A 16,004-nucleotide genomic window follows, 5' to 3' on the forward strand; every position below is an offset into this window, starting at 1 on the left:
TCAAAAGGCTTCAAATCATTGGGGAGATTGTTAGGCTTCTGTGAAAATTACGGAAATGCAGGGGAAATGGATGAGCAACACTTCATAACAATTAATCAGAGGCCGCTGATTAATAAAGTTCATTTTTTATTCTCGATGATTCAGGGGATTATCAAAAGGACACTGTCCTTGTCATTTTGATTAACAAACCCATCCTCGCTCTGGAAGAGGACGCGCTGAAGGGAGACGCTTTCTTTCGCCCATAAAATAAATATTGAATGAGAATATTAACTCGTTAACCTTGACAAGTATTTGTAATTTTCATAAGGGGGTAAACCAGCGGATTCAGCACAAAAAATGCTGTGGGGGTTTGAGAAAAGGCGCGGGAAGAGGGGTGGGAGGACGACAACACACAACAAATTAGAGAGAATGAAGAATGCTACTGCATGAATCCTGTCATTTTTATGGGCTGCAATGATTAATTTGTTTGTTCAAATTCTCAATTAAGCCAGGAGGAACTGGCAGAATTAGAAAAAGGAGAGCAGTGCAGTCTTGTCTTGGCTTTGCACGCACCCTGGGGAGATATAGCCCTACCTGATCCCAGGTCATCAGGCTATTCTGCAGACGGCTCCCACAGCCCGGAGCAGGGGCGTGGCGCTGTGCGTCTGCACGATTCGTTTCAAATAGCACAGGGGTAAGAAAAAAATGTAGATCAAAATATTTCCTCCCCTCCTGATAAATCATCCTGCCTTTTCCTTTCATTTGTCCAGGTCGCCTTGTCAAGGGTAATGCCCTTAAAATGTCAATTGTCAGTGTGAGCATGAATTGCATTAGATGTAAAGTACAGTTCACCACACACAAAAACAGCAGTCAGTCGCAGTGTTGTACAGAAAGAAATAAAATATGGAGCTTGCACTTCCCTTTTCCCTGGAGGCCCCGTGCACTTATTATTTGTCAGAGTGACAGATGTTTTTCAAATGATGGCGTCTCTTGTGAGCTGAACTTCAACCAGAGCCGTGCCGTGAGAGACGGCAGGACGCTGCTGTGCACCATCTGATGGTGGAACCCTCCACGGGCCGAGTCCCCGCGCTGCCTTCCCGCGGGGACGTGGAGCGGCAGAGGAGGAGGTTGTCAGGGTGGTCGGCCCGAGGTGATCGCGGCGCTTCACGTAGCAACGGCAGCTCGGACCCGACTCCTCGCAGCCAAAAAAACCTCCAGAATCCAGACTTCTTCAGATTTGTTCATTGAATTTACAAAGTGCTGTGGATTTTGTTTTGGTAGGCTGCAACAAATACTATATACCGCACAGGCATAAATATTAATATAGACGGAAAACAAATTTGCAAAGTAAGTGTGCGACTGCAGCAGAAAGCAAGCAGAGAGAAAGAGGTCAGTTTACCTTGTGTATTTTGTTTTTTTTTAACTCTGTGTGGGAGGTAGACGCTCAGGTAGCATCGTGCAGCGTTAATAGGTTTCTGCAAAATATGCAGTGTCCAGCAGGACAGACGGGGTCAGCGAGCGGACTCAGACCATTCAGGGTCAACAGGAAACACACGGCACAGGAATTCCATTGCAGATATTTGTGATATTTCTCAGGCTGCGCAGGAGAAGTGTTATTATGCCAAGTGCGCCGCTCTGCAAGGTTCCTTTAACAATATATAACCTCAGAAATCCAGAACCACTCGTTTTTTTCAAAATACATGTATTTAACTTGGGGTTATCACAGAGCAAATAAACCATCCCCCCCCCCCAACACATTTACATAAAGTCTGCAGCAGAAACGTTCTGTGAAAGGAAATAAGAAATACCTGTAAAACAGCACACGTATAAAAACAAGGTACCTCCACCAAGGCCCAACTGTTCCCTTGTGAATCCACATTTAAATTCACGAGATCTTTTTATTTGGATCTGCACCAGATTTCTCACGTTCATAAATATCAGTCCCCTAAACGTGACGGGTTTTTCATCGAGCTCCATCGGAAATGTTTAAAAACAGGAAATCCTGCAACAATCCCTAAATCCAGATCTACACATTCATTTAGTGGTTACTTCCTTAGGTTAGGCCCCGCCCCCCCCCTCTCCACAAATCCCGCTAACGAACAAACCAATCAGACGTAATTATGAACACAACATGAACATCTGTGTGCTTTCTCCTCAGACTGCACGATTCTTATAACCTACAATATCCAGAACCACCCGTCTTTCAAAATAAATGTTCTTAACTCGAGGATATCCCAAAGCAAATGTGCTGTTTTTGCCCCCTTTTTATATCTATGTAATATTTATATAACCTCTGCAGCAGTTTTCTGAAAGTAAAATGGAGGAAAAAACCCTGTAAAACAGCACACTTATAAAAGAGAGTAATCACAGCGAGCGTAGCTGGATCACTGACTCTGGGTTTGACCCACTGATGTGTGGACAATGTGTTGAGCCCGTGCTTCTCTTTATGACACCATGCATTAAAAAATCAAGTGCTACACACTGTTTATATTATCTCTTTTATTAGATTGCCTCCACGTTTGCCCAGTAAAGTATTTGTTTACCTCCGCAGCCATTTTATATTATTGAAATCAAACAAAAGGATAAATCGTGCACATTCGAGCGCGGCGTGTCAAAGGGAAAAGGGGGAAATAATAATCCGGAGACGAGAGCGTTTCTCTTCCACGTACGCTGCAAATTCCCCGAGCAAAAAAAGTGCAACTCTTTTATTGTGTTTACGACCATTATATGATTTTTGTAATGAAATCACAGTGTGTTTTCCAGACCAGTGGGCGCTTTTAATAGTGTTGGCCACCTTTTTCTTTTTCCAATTCAAGGTGTCCTCTATGCGGCATGTATATCCAGAGCAGCAGCATCGACTGGAGCCAGCACTTGTGAAGCGAAAATGCTTATTAGTCAAACAGTCCCCATCGGAATAATGCCACGGTCAGCCAGTGGTGAGGGATAACTCTGTGCGGATGACACTCCGGAGCCTATTCTGTAGGGGATCTGCTTTAGTACAGCACGCACAAACATGATGTATGGACACACAGGCGGAGAGGCATCATGGGACCACACGATGGAAGAGCAGCAGAGGAGTCGCTGGAGCCGGAGCAGCATCGAACACACGCTCTTCAAAGCAAACGACAGTATGTTCTAGTTTCTGTTTAACGATCCATTTGCCCCCGCCCCCCCCGCAACCTTGATCAAAACCTGCCGGCGAGAAAAAAAAGAAAAGGAAGCAGTTATAAAAAAAAAAGGAATACGGAAGGACTCCGGCCCGCGGCCTCGGCAGAATACCTCGAATTCTTGTGGTCAGAGAAAAAGATAAAAACAGCCAAATGTCCTTTAGCTGCTTTTGTGTTTCTGTGGAAATAAACTAACGCTCTGGTTTTATAAGGAAGCGACATTCACCCCGGCTTCTTCAGAAAATAGGTGTTGCTCATGGACTGTGGCGCCGGATGCTGGAAGTTGAACCGTAGCAGTTGAGCCGGTGGCCAACAGGCTGGGAAACATGCTGCTTGTTCCCAGCATCGTTTGTACTATTCATCTATTTATTGTTTGCAAACATACGGTTTATAACGACATAAAAAGAGAACAGAAATACAAGTCAAGAAGTCACAGGCAAATACGAAAAATACAGAAATATCCTTTTGCCGAGGCCCAACGGTTCCCTCATGTAACCCCATTTAAATTCACTAGATCCTTTTACTTTGGATCAAAACTCATAAGTATCAGTCCCCGAAAACATCCATGAACAGTTTTTTGAGAAAATCCAAATCTCACTATGTTATAGAAAGTGAAAACAAAGAAATCCGCTGATCCAGATCCGCACCAAAGTGTTATTGGTTCTCTTTTGGGTCGAGTCCAGTTCCTGCTAATCCTGTCAAACAAATGCAGATGGTGGAGATAATAATAAACAGAGAAAATAATACACAATAATCACATAAAACCAAAAGCTACATGTAGCCTAAAGAAGTAAAAAGAAAGATGACAGAACATAATAAAGGTTTATATAATATACATAATAAAATGATAATATAAAAGAAAGCTTATTATTGAGTTTATACCTTGGATAAAAGTGGATTTAGCAGCTAAGCTAACGAGCTAACGTAGCTTCCTTCCTCCTGACTCTGCGGCTCTCTGTTCCCTCAAAGGTCGACTCTGTCAGGACGACTCGTTATTCGTCAACGCGGCAACTTTGTGAGACACAAGTTCAACAAAAATAAAATAAACTTTATTGCCTCAGCAGTGAATCCAGTGACGATTCCAGTGGGTTGAATCCACTCTCACAGTTTGACCTGCTGGTGTAACTGGGCCTGAAGTAGAGTTTGTGTATATTCAGTCTGACTCCAGTTGCCAGGAGCCTTCAGGTTTAATACAGAGAGGTTTGTCAAAGCATCACATATTCATGTGGAATATTTGCTGCGTGTGGGGAAGAAGAAAATCAATTTCCCGCTCCTCTTGATAATTGATCTTTCTTTTTTTCAGAGTTTACTGGAATGATGACATGACAGATCTATCTATCTATCTATCTATACATATATACATCTATCTATCTATCTATACATCTATCTATCTATCTATCTGTATATCTATCTATCTATCTATCTATCTATCTGTATGTATATCTATCTATCTATACATCTCTACATCTATCTATCTATCTGTATATCTATCTATACATCTATCTATACATCTATACATCTATCCATCTATATGTATATCTATCTATACATCTATCTATCTATCTATACATCTATCTATCTATCTATATGTATATACATCAGTCTATCTATCTATACATATATCTATCTATTTATTTATACATCTATACATCTTTCTATACATCTATTTATACATCTACATCTATCTAATCTATACGTCCAAGGTATCAATAATATATATATATATATATGTATATGTCCTGAATCTATATATCTAATGTATCTCATTGTTCTATCTAATCTCTATATCTAAATTAAACTATATCTAAACATAAAGTATATATATACTGCATCCCTCTGCGTTATGTTGACGTATAAAACAATAGAAAGTATCGGGCAGAGGAAGCAGAGACGAAGCTGCGCAGCTACTTTACTGATTTAATTCCTCGGCTCCACTCAACAGTGTCTCCGGCACCTTTATCATTAGCCAGTAAACCTTCTCAAAATAAATCCAATCCCATAAATCTACCTCTGAAGGAATCAGATACTTTTAAAAAAGTGACAGCCACTGACCTTGAGATTTATTTTTGTCACACCAGAAAACCGTCTCGCTCAGCAGCGAGAGATGTGCCTGTCCAGATGGTTTTGTGTGGCATCGTCTTGCTAATTGTCAGTGATGCCATCAAAGGGATGTAGCAGACCTGACAACTTAGCTGATGAGCAATAAGACGAGCGGGGGGAATTAGAGCCAAAAACATGTGACAGTTACTCCGTGCAGCCTACCTATGCTTTTTAAGAGCTTTAAATCACTTGGCTTCCTTTTGTCTCCCGCGTTTGTGTCGCACCAGAACAGAGTAAACGAAGAAAAACCAAAAAGCTGTTAATAGTGAATAGTCATTACTGTGTAATTATTACGTCCAAATACATCACGCAAACTGTAAATATCTGGGAAAATATAATAACAGTGGAGGGAATAGGTGCATGATGGCACGCTGCATCGAATAGGCCTGTGTGGTAATGACGCGTCACATGTCCGAGTTGACTTTAAAGTTGAGGAGCGTCCCCCCCCCCCCCGCTGACTGTAAAACATGCAAGACAAAACATATGACACAGGGGATGATCCCGACCGGAGACTGACATGTGCTAAAGTACATTATAGTCATTCCACCGGCATAAAGGTCACATTGACTCCTGTTATAAATTGGACGGGACAGCTCCGGCATACATGGAGTGTCAAGTGTGAGGAGGTCTGAAAGAAAATCCCTGGGATGTTTCAGGACACACACACAGACACACACACACACACACACAGACACACACACACACACACACACACGCGTGCAGAGAGGCGGACGTATAAAAGTGTCTACATCTCGCTCTCACTTGTGATTAGCACAGTTAATCATCACATTAAAGGAGAAGTCCGCGCCGAGTTCATCGGGTAATGGAGACGCAGGGAGTTGGAGATGCAGCCTCTTACTTTAAAAACCTGCCGTCGAAAATCTAAATAATGCAAAGGAGGCGGGATGCGAGAGTTAAAGTTCAGGGGTTTATTGTTGCAGCTGTTTATGCAGCAAATGATTAAATTCCCAGTTTCAGCGATTCTGCAGCAGAGAAGAAAAAAAACATATATTTACATGTTCATTTGAGGCGTAATAGTCTTTGGACTAAGAATACCCTGCGAAGAGCGGCAGCGAGCACGAGAGCAGACTTCTTGCTCTGAGATACAAAGGGAAACAACTTGAAAGGAAATAAGCAAATGAATGCAATGCCTCATTAGGCGGGTTTTATTTGACCGTGGCCAATTAGAGAGCATCTGTAATTTAAAACAGTCAACCTAAAAAAAGACTCGGCGAAGAACACATCCCTCTCGCGGGGGGGGGACCGAATCCTTCGCCTCGGTTTCGTTCAAATTATTTCTTTCTTACAGTGATATTTTTTCCTATTTGATCGAATACAAAATAATCCACAGAGGACGTTCAAGTTCACGGACGTGCAGACGGTCGTGATGCAGGAGGAGTTTTCTGCGAGTCGAGATGAAAGAGCGCGGTCGCAGGGATTCTTTGCCGAGGTCAAGGTTGTGCGCTGATGCGTTTTGGCCTCGCTCCTGCGCTCGCTTGTGTTTTTTGTGCCGTTGCTTCGTGATCAATATCTCCCCCCCCCCTCCCTCCCTCCCCTCTGTCTTAATCAACGAGCCGCTGAGGTATTTGCGGGCTGTTACCTTAATGACACAAAGGTGCACTTTGAAAAGAGAGCCGCCGCAGTCTGGGCAAGACTGACAGCTGGTTTAGCTATGAATCACACCTGAGTGCAGAGTAATGCCCCCCCCCCCACCCCCACCCCCACTCGCAAACAGAGACGGCGCCGAAAATACTGATGTGGAGAGGTGAGTTCTGACCGAGTGTGAGTGATCCGCATCAGGAGATCCGAGCAAAACAAGAACCTGACTGCTGACTTCACAGGAGGACGAGCAGAGGGGGAGGGGGTGCCTGCATGAAAAATAGTAACACCTGTATTGCTTATACTGGTTGTTAAGCATTGGAATAAAATTTTGTGCAATATGCATAACCAAATGCTGGAATAATGAGCCATCTGCATGTGTGGTCCCTTCCTTGGAGATGCCAAGAACGGCGCCATCTGTGATGCAGCTACCAGCTGTTTTCCTTCTTATTACATGTTTATTAAAAGCTGAAGTTGTCCTCTTCAAGACGGGGGGGAAAGAGAGCGCATGGGTGGCAGCGTTGGTTATCTGAGTGCCTCCGTCTCCATTAGAAACCGACTTGAGCTCTGTTCCTGGTCCTATAAAAATACACAAAGTGTTTGAGCGGAACAGAGGGAGCGCTAATTAAACACTCCTTCTTTTTTCATCAGCGACTCGCAGGAAATTAAGAGAACAAACACGAGATTGACTGGCAGCAAAGCAACAAACATGAAAGGGGATGAATGGATCTAATCCACCAGGACGGGAAATAAATAAACACGCGATGTCACTTCTCCCACCTTTGCTCAGCCCTTTGGGTTTGTGTTTGAAAATCCCTCAGCGGGGTTTACGCGTCTTTTCTATTTGCATTGTTTTCAATTTTCAAAACCTATTAGCAGGATATCGATCGACCACAATTGAGCATTTATGCACAGCAGGCAACCTACATCCCTCAAGTCAGAATCAGATCACATCTCCCGTAATTGAGGGTGGCAGAACTGCAGACCACCCTCTGCAACTGTCAACAAATTTCAGGAGCTCAAACTAAGATGCGTCGGGGAAGCATCCCCGCGCCGAGTGATGGACACGGAGAAGGAGAACTGGAAATGTCCATCAGCATCCTCTGCCATGTGCTGAACAAGACAGGTCAGGTCTGAATAGACACTGACAAACCCAGGGTGGACACACTGTCGACGCGGACTAAAGCAATACCAAGGGACAAGTGACAGGCTGCTCTGATGCCTCACCTAACTGCAGGACGTGCACGTGGGGGGGGCAAACAGAATGTGTGTGTGGCGGATGGGACACCCACGTGCACGCTCGTCCATATGGACAGACGGGCCTCACTACAAAGAGGAAATTCAAACCTATAGCCGACCGACCCTGGATGTGAACGTGCGACGGGAATCGCAAGTGTTGTCTAAAAAACGGCAAAATTGATATTTGTGACGGTGCATCCATTGCTGGGGGTTGTTGGTGTGTTCCCTCCGCTCAGTGCTCAATAAAACAAACAAAATGCCCTCTATTTCTGTATAAACAATTACCTTCCATAGATTGTAACCTTATTGGATCAAGTGAAATGTTTGAAATAAATCATTAAAGGCGCTGACAGGGCATTTATCTTCACTCGTGCTTTAATGCTCTGTGCACAACACAGTGGATGAAGTCAGTCAAGGGTGTGTGTGTGTTTTTTTTTTTTTTCTTCCTCAGTAACCCGGGCCCCAGTGCGCCTCAGTGTGTGTGCTTGTACGAGCACCGTTGCGTGTGTCAATCCTCCTGTGGAGCCGTGTTCTCAAAGCTCTTCATTTTGAAATCAAGCATGAATAATTAAGCCATTTCACAAGGCTGCTTTAACGATATATTACACGAGAGGAAATAGGTCAAGCAGCGATGTTAGAGAGATTGTCTGAATGGGTGTTATTGGGTTAAGAGAAAGGAGAAAAAAAAAATAGATGGCGAACAATACCTCCCTCCCTGCGCGTCCCACGTACTGTACTTACTCTGCAGGATGACTGACGGCTTTACACTCGTGTTCTGATGTAAAGAAAAACCTTCTGCGATGCAGTGAAATGTGTTTTTACAGTCAGGGCTCAGGTAACATCTGGGTCAGAGGTCACACGTCAGCTTTAAACCTGCAGCTGGAGGAGACGTCAGAGCAAAACCAACGATTACACCTTTTAAATGTGTATTTTTATGAGTTGTTTGTAGTTTTCATACTTTGAAAGACACGAATAGATATAAAAATATATGTATTTAGAATGAGTTAGCGTATGAAAGAGTTGCAAATAATTCATTATAGTTATGGAAGAAATAGTATAATGACAGGAAATGAACGGTTCTTATATCACAAACCATCACAAACAACAAATTATATAAATAGTAGTTTAAACCCTTTTTAAATATACGTTGTTTTAATAAAAACTAATTTAAACATTCCGGATTCCTGAGGTTTTTATAGTAGAGGAAGAGGAAATGATCGGACCACCTTTACCACCTTTAATTAAATTCATCCTCTTTCTTTTATTTCTCCTTTAACAACTATAATTTATTGCACAGATAACATTTACACATAATTAGAATATACCACAGTCTCCTGACCAGACCCTGCTACTTGTTACTCTGCAGGTCTGACGTCTTTCCCTTTGATATTCATGAATCTATAATAAAAAAATCTCTATTCGTGCTTTGAAACCACTCGCCGCAGTTTAGACCAAACAGGAACCCACAGAAAACATGTTTTCCCTGAGTGGTCTCCACAGACACTGGGCAGGTAAATCCCAGTGGCCACTTGGCTGCAGCACAACAAGCTGCACACACAGCGTTGATATATCTTCACCCAGTAGGTAACTGGTTAGTAAAGAAACCAGTTGCTAACTGTGTGTTTACCGTTTGTAGGGTGTAAAACCTAAAAACGGTGAACAGAAAGACACTAAAAAGCAAGATTTTTCATTTTACAGTCACATAAAACATTGTTTATATAAAACATTAATCAGAGCAGCTTCATTTAAAACCCTATAAAATATGTTATAGCGTTAATATTCACACGCTACATTCATCTACGCAGATTCTGACCAACTTTCACTTCCTGAACAAAACAACTCAACACTGCTTGAACCGATTCTCTTACTCGGGAGTTTATCTCCAGATGATTCACTTTCGGAGCTGACGGGACAAAGATCACAGCTAAAAAAACATTTGTTCAGCAAAACATATTTTTGGAGAAATACCTGTGAGTAATACAGACGAAAGGAATCAGAAAATGACGTCATGCATTGTTCAAAAAGGCCTTTTCCCACATATCTCTGCATCCTGTAGGACTAAAGACGACACCTAATAACGCATTCACTTTTGCAACCTGCTGTGTTGGACCTTCTACGTACGTTGCAAACACACATCGCACATAACAGACCCGCGTAGACTTTATTCACTCCTGGCACACGACGCACAAAAAGGCCCGGCGCCAAATCCGAAGCAACCAACCAGAGCAATGGAATGATGGAGGAGGAAGTGCGAGGTGCTAACGTCTGTCAGCGAGAGAACAACAAGTAGCCGCTTGTGCAAACAGCATCACAATAGCGTCTGTGTCTCTGTAAAACACACACAATATAATCGTGAGAAGTTCAGACTGGCGTGAAAAATAACTGCTCTGTTACTTTGAGGCCTGAGGACACACACACACACACACACGCTCACGCTCACGGAGCGGCGGCGGCGGCTACAACAACAACACACACTCGCATCAGCCGTTCAGCTTCACCTGCTTTCAAATAAACTCTCACACAGGATCGGACCACGTGCCGGCGCCGGGTGAAACACTTTGCGTCTCGTATCAATCTCAACAATCTCAATTCACCGTCATCAACAAAACAACAACAAAGAAAACCAACGACCGTACGACCAAGGTGTCGTTTCAAGTCGTGTTAAACGATGTTTGTTTCTGTTTATGTGATCACAGGCGACTGCTGGTTCTGTTTCAAGTGTTTGTTTGTTTTTTATTCACAAACCTTGAAACAAGCTCATATTAGACTTGCATTATTATTTTACTGCTGGTTAGGACGTTTTATTTTTAACCGCTTGTCAATCACTCAACTGGAAACTTCTCCTTGTCTTGTTTTTTCACGTCCTCTGAATTCGTAATAGCTCTTTGTCTTTTAGCTTTGGTAAGAATGACATGAATTACATCGTAAAAATCAAGCAGCTGCTTTTGACTGTATGCATATGTTGTTGTTCCTCTTTGAACATTAGGAAAAGCAGACTTCAATCACAGGCTGTCCATTCTACATGAGATTTCATCTGAGGATTAAAGACAGGTTTGGATCTCGGAGACCGTCCCTGCTTTTATCCCGACTGCAGCTTTATATTTAGACTCGTTATTGTCAAACGACGCAGGGACTGAATCGTGCAAACCGCACACAGACACACACACACACAACAGCAACAAGGCCGTGATTTATGATCTCAGGTGGAGTCAGGATTGTGCTGAGACGGATAAGTGTCCAGTGGAGATGTGTTCTTAAAGGCTGTTGATCCACAGAGACTCAGTGGATCTCATGGTTTCAGCAGGTCGGCGCTTCACTCGGAACACTTTGGGTCGTTTTTGCCCTCGTCGGAGAGAATTTAAAAATAAGTGCCACAATTTTCATTTTCTTTCTTGATCATATTCGTCTGGCAAAGCTCTAATTATCGGATCATTGTTTCTAGAATTAAAATCCAAAGCTGGGAGAAGTGCCCGTAAATCTTATAATCTTTACTAAACCACGAGGCTGTGACAAACAATCATTAAAACACAGTTGTTTCAAACGGAGGGTGGATTTACTTTCGGTGCTCGTCCCTGTAATCAGGAGGAAATCTGGCCCTCGTCAAAGTCATACAAAAAAAACTGAATGCATGCTGGGTTCAGGTCGGACAGGTTCTTTGTCTCTCGGGCTCGGGCGGAAAACTGCAGCCGGAGTTTACACTCAAACCTGTAAGATTCCTGCAAAGATTAACTGATTATATTAAAGTGCTTCTCATTGACTTGCACTTTCTACTCTGCGGTTTTTAATCACTTGCATTGTGGGAGCTCAGAACTTCACATATATTCACACAGGTTTTTTGGACTTTTGGGACTTTTTTTACAAACCACAACTAAATATCTTTAACACTCTGGTGTCGTCTGATCTGTAAATTCACAGTAAATGTCATACGACTATCATATGCCTTAAATTCAGTGCGTATCAAATTACCGAAATACATAACACACAGCAGAGGGTGTCATACAGAACAAATAATACCCCTTTAATATCTCAAATTAATAATGTAAACAAGTTGTAAAATGTTGCTTTCATGTAAGTAATGACTTTGATATATAAAGACACATACAAAGTTAATAAAAACGATTGAATTGGTCAATATCAGCAGCTGTAGCTTCCTCTTATTGTACATTTTAGCTGCTTGTGTCACATTTAGTCTGAAACTGCAGCTTCAGACACAACCTGAAGCCTCTTTGTGTTTCGTCCGCCCTGTTCCTTCATCCCAGGTTGCAGCACTGACTGTAAGTGAGACGTTACATTCAAGGTTAACCTGAAACGTCCAGAACTGTGAAGATGAATCCAAGTCTCTCAAAGCTGAAATGATGAGAGGTCCAAACTCCAGCTGCCGTCAAACAACCCCCCCCAAAAAAGACACTTTCTGGAGCCGCTTTGTTGACAATAAATAAAAAGGCTGATTTTTGCCGACTCTCCAGAAGTGTCATGGGTGACTTCCAAGGAATGTGGGCATATTTTTCTATTATTTCAGAGCTGAACTTGAGCTCACGAGTGTGAAAGCTCAAACAAACATTCGAAGAATGCACAAACTCCACTTCCTGTGTTCTCTGTCAGCTCCAGCTCTTGATGAGATATGAGACAAAAGGATCATTCATCTGATTTCAGGCTCTGGGAAACATCTGCATGTGTAACTGGGAAGATTTTCAAATTCAAATATAGGATTTCACCTCCACTCTTGAGTTTTTAAGGCTGCGATTAAACTCAAAGTTCACAGGCATTAATTAACTTTTGTCTCTCTGAGCGTATTTCCTAAAAGCCACAGTCGGGTTTTTAAAAGCTTTAACAAGACATGTGTTTGTCACATTTTCTTACAGCTCAGGAGAGAGTCAGATTTGAGAACCGCAGCCCTGCCCGGGAGCAAACGTTCTGCGACGACTCGCGAGAAAGACAAATTCCACCACGAGCACGTACACCTGCAAGACTGGGAGGTGAAAGAGCCGATTCAGGTGAGTCAGCTGACGTCAGGATACAGGAGGCGTGAGCGGCGGTGGAGGAAGGCCGTCCGAGGAGGAGATAAGGTGGTGGGCACTTGTGTAACGCCTGTCACAGCACACGCATGCTTTGTGTACACACGGGGTGTTCAGAGCTGTCAGACAGGTACGGCTCCGGCTTGATCTGAGCCGTGATTGATCGCGCAGGTTCAGGTGGAGTTCACGGGAGGTCTCTGGTATCATTGGCGAAATGAGTGACAGACACAAAATGGGGTGATGGAATATTATCAGGAAGCCATTTGTAATGCGGGGCGAGCCGGGATCTCTGAGGGGTGTTGTCTCTCCGAAATGAAGTCATCCATCAACTCAACTTCATATTTGATTAGGTCATGAGCGGCTTTTAAAGAGAAAGAGAGGCTTTAGTATTGTGCTCACACACAGCGCGATAACAAAACACACAGGATGGAGCGTAATGAAGTACTCTGAGGATTGTAGAAGTATTTGATAAGAAGTTTAATTTCAGATTTTACTGAAGTGTCACAAATAAACTATAGATTCTATAATATATTAAAAAGCAAGTGGCAAAGAGGCATTTTACACACGGGTCAGAATCGTATTCTGTTTATGTATCTGTAAAAGAATTCTCTCTCTTAGAAGTATAGTGGAGTACTAGAGTGAAACATGACCTTTACTTTGTGGGAGTGAAACGCTCCACTGCTTTTACTTTCAGGGAATAAGATTAAAGGATTAGTCGATTAATTCAACAGTTGAATAGTAAAATAAACCATTTGATTGAAATGAGAATTTATCTGATAACTTATAAACTAAATCAGTAGTGGAAAGTGTATATAAGTACATATATTCAAGTACAGTACTGAAGTACAGTTTTGAGGTACTTGTACTTAACTTGATTATTTCCTTTTTGCTTCTCCGGTACATCTCAAAAGTTAAATGTTGCACTTGTCTCTAAAGCTTTAGTTACATGTTTGTTTGCAGACTCACATTATTAACACAAAATAAACAATAATCTATTTCTATAGATTGGGAACCCCGGCACTGTATGAATGATCCGTGCAGTAATCTAGTAATGATTATAATTCAATTATATAATCTAGATTATTCTGAAATGAACTGATCTGCACTTCAGGTGGTTTCAGTTCGTTTTGATGCTGATATTTTTTTACTGTTTTGTTAAATTTTAACTTCTAATCTCTTCCTCTGTCGCTGCCGTGACTCTGGTAATAACTGATTGATTAATCAATACGCAAGATTAATTATCACTTAACCTACGATAAATTAAATATTAACATACTGTGGAGATGCCTTTGATTTGAAATAATGTGAAACCAGTGAAAATATCAATGAATACATGCAGCTTCTTTAAAATGTATTATAACCTAATTATTGTTACCATTTACCCAAATGCTGTAATCAGATTACACTACAGATAGAGTAGTTTCTGGCTATAGTTTTAAGTACAGTTACTTTATAAAGGTTGACAAATAACATCAATGAATCATGAATATATGCAGCATCTTTAAAACGTGTTGTAACCTTAGTATTACTGATATTATTTAGCCAAATGCTAGTTTGCAGTTGGCATGAATGTGGTTTATTGTCAATCAACAGATAGAGGAAAGGTAACTCAGATGTAATCAGATACACTACAGATATAGTAGTTTCTGGCTGTAGTTTTATGTAAAGTAACTTTTTAAGGATGCAGCATCTTTAAAATGTGTTGTAACTTAATTATTACTGTTGTTAATTCTCCTCCTGTATTCCTCCAAACATGCTAGTTTGCAGTTTGCATGAATTTGGATTATTGTCAATCTTCAGATAAAGGAAAGGTAACTCGGATGTGTAATCAGATTACACCACAGATATAGTTGTTTCCGGCTGTGATGTTTGAAGCAAAGTAACTTTTATTAAGGTTGAGCATATTTAACAGGCCTCCCAAGTTGTTCAGTGTGTTGAGTCAGTGTGTGTGTTGAGTGAGTCAGTGTGTGTGTGTGTGTGTCTGTGTGTGTGTCTGTCTGTCTCTCTCTCTCTCTATGTGTGTGTGTGTGTGTCTGTGTGTGTGTGTGTGTCACGTCAGGAGTGTTAAACACACAGAAATCAGTTCCCCCCTCGTGTTTCTCGGCTCGATCCCGAGCTGTGAACCAGTCTTCGTCACTTCTTCTCCTTCATCCGCGTCTGTTGTATATAAAAAAAAACCTTTTTACAAACTTTACAAAGTCTTTCATCCTGTAAAGCGGAAGCTGCAGGAAACAGAGAAGGAGAAAAGGCTGCATGAAGAAAAGCCCAGAGAGCAGAGAGAGGGGATAGAACCCAGAGAGAGAGAGAGAGAGAGAGAGAGAGAGAGAGAGAGAGAGAGAACAGAGCAGCTCCGGTGTCTCTCTCTCCCCTGGCCTCTGTTCCTTTAATAAACTCATGGTTATCTAGTGTAACAAATGTCTCGCTGCCATCATCAAGTCCGGGCGAGGAGGGAGGAGTTTTTAATGTTCAGTTTGTTCTGGGGATCGATGTCTGCCGGCACCGCATCTCTCCTCTCGCCCGCACCGCGCGTAAAACGCCGCACCGCCGCGACCGAGACGCCTTTTTACGCGTGAAGACCCCGTTCCACGCGTTTTTTTGTTTTAATCCGCCAGCGGAACCCAGAAAACACCACGAGCCCGCGGGACTGAGTGACACGCGTCGATCAGCGGGACACGCACAGCACTGATGGACAAACACGGATGGTGAAAGGAGACGACTCGTCCCCCGAAGGAGGAGGAGGAGGAGGAGGAGGAAGGAGGAGGCAGGAGGAGGAAGGAGGAAGGAGGAGGAAGAAGGTGAAAGAATAAAGACCCGATCCAACCTGAAAACCATTCCAACTGGATTTCTGTGGAGAGACTGAACTACTCCGAGAGCTGAGATAGAGACACACACACACACTCACTCT

General features: G+C 42.4%; 1 protein-coding gene across 1 annotated transcript in view; it reads left to right on the forward strand.

The window, feature by feature from the left end:
- The first annotated feature begins 15,446 nt into the window (after positions 1 to 15,446).
- The window catches only part of LOC118111472 (teashirt homolog 2), a 40,013-nt gene continuing 39,455 nt past the window's right edge, over positions 15,447 to 16,004 (forward strand). Inside the window, exon 1 of the mRNA XM_035160102.2 lies at positions 15,447 to 16,004. This exon is cut by the window's right edge and continues 179 nt beyond it. The gene's annotated coding sequence lies outside the window, so the exon portion shown is untranslated.

This window comes from Hippoglossus stenolepis, chromosome 6, assembly GCF_022539355.2.
Source record: "Hippoglossus stenolepis isolate QCI-W04-F060 chromosome 6, HSTE1.2, whole genome shotgun sequence".
NCBI lineage: Eukaryota > Metazoa > Chordata > Actinopteri > Pleuronectiformes > Pleuronectidae > Hippoglossus > Hippoglossus stenolepis.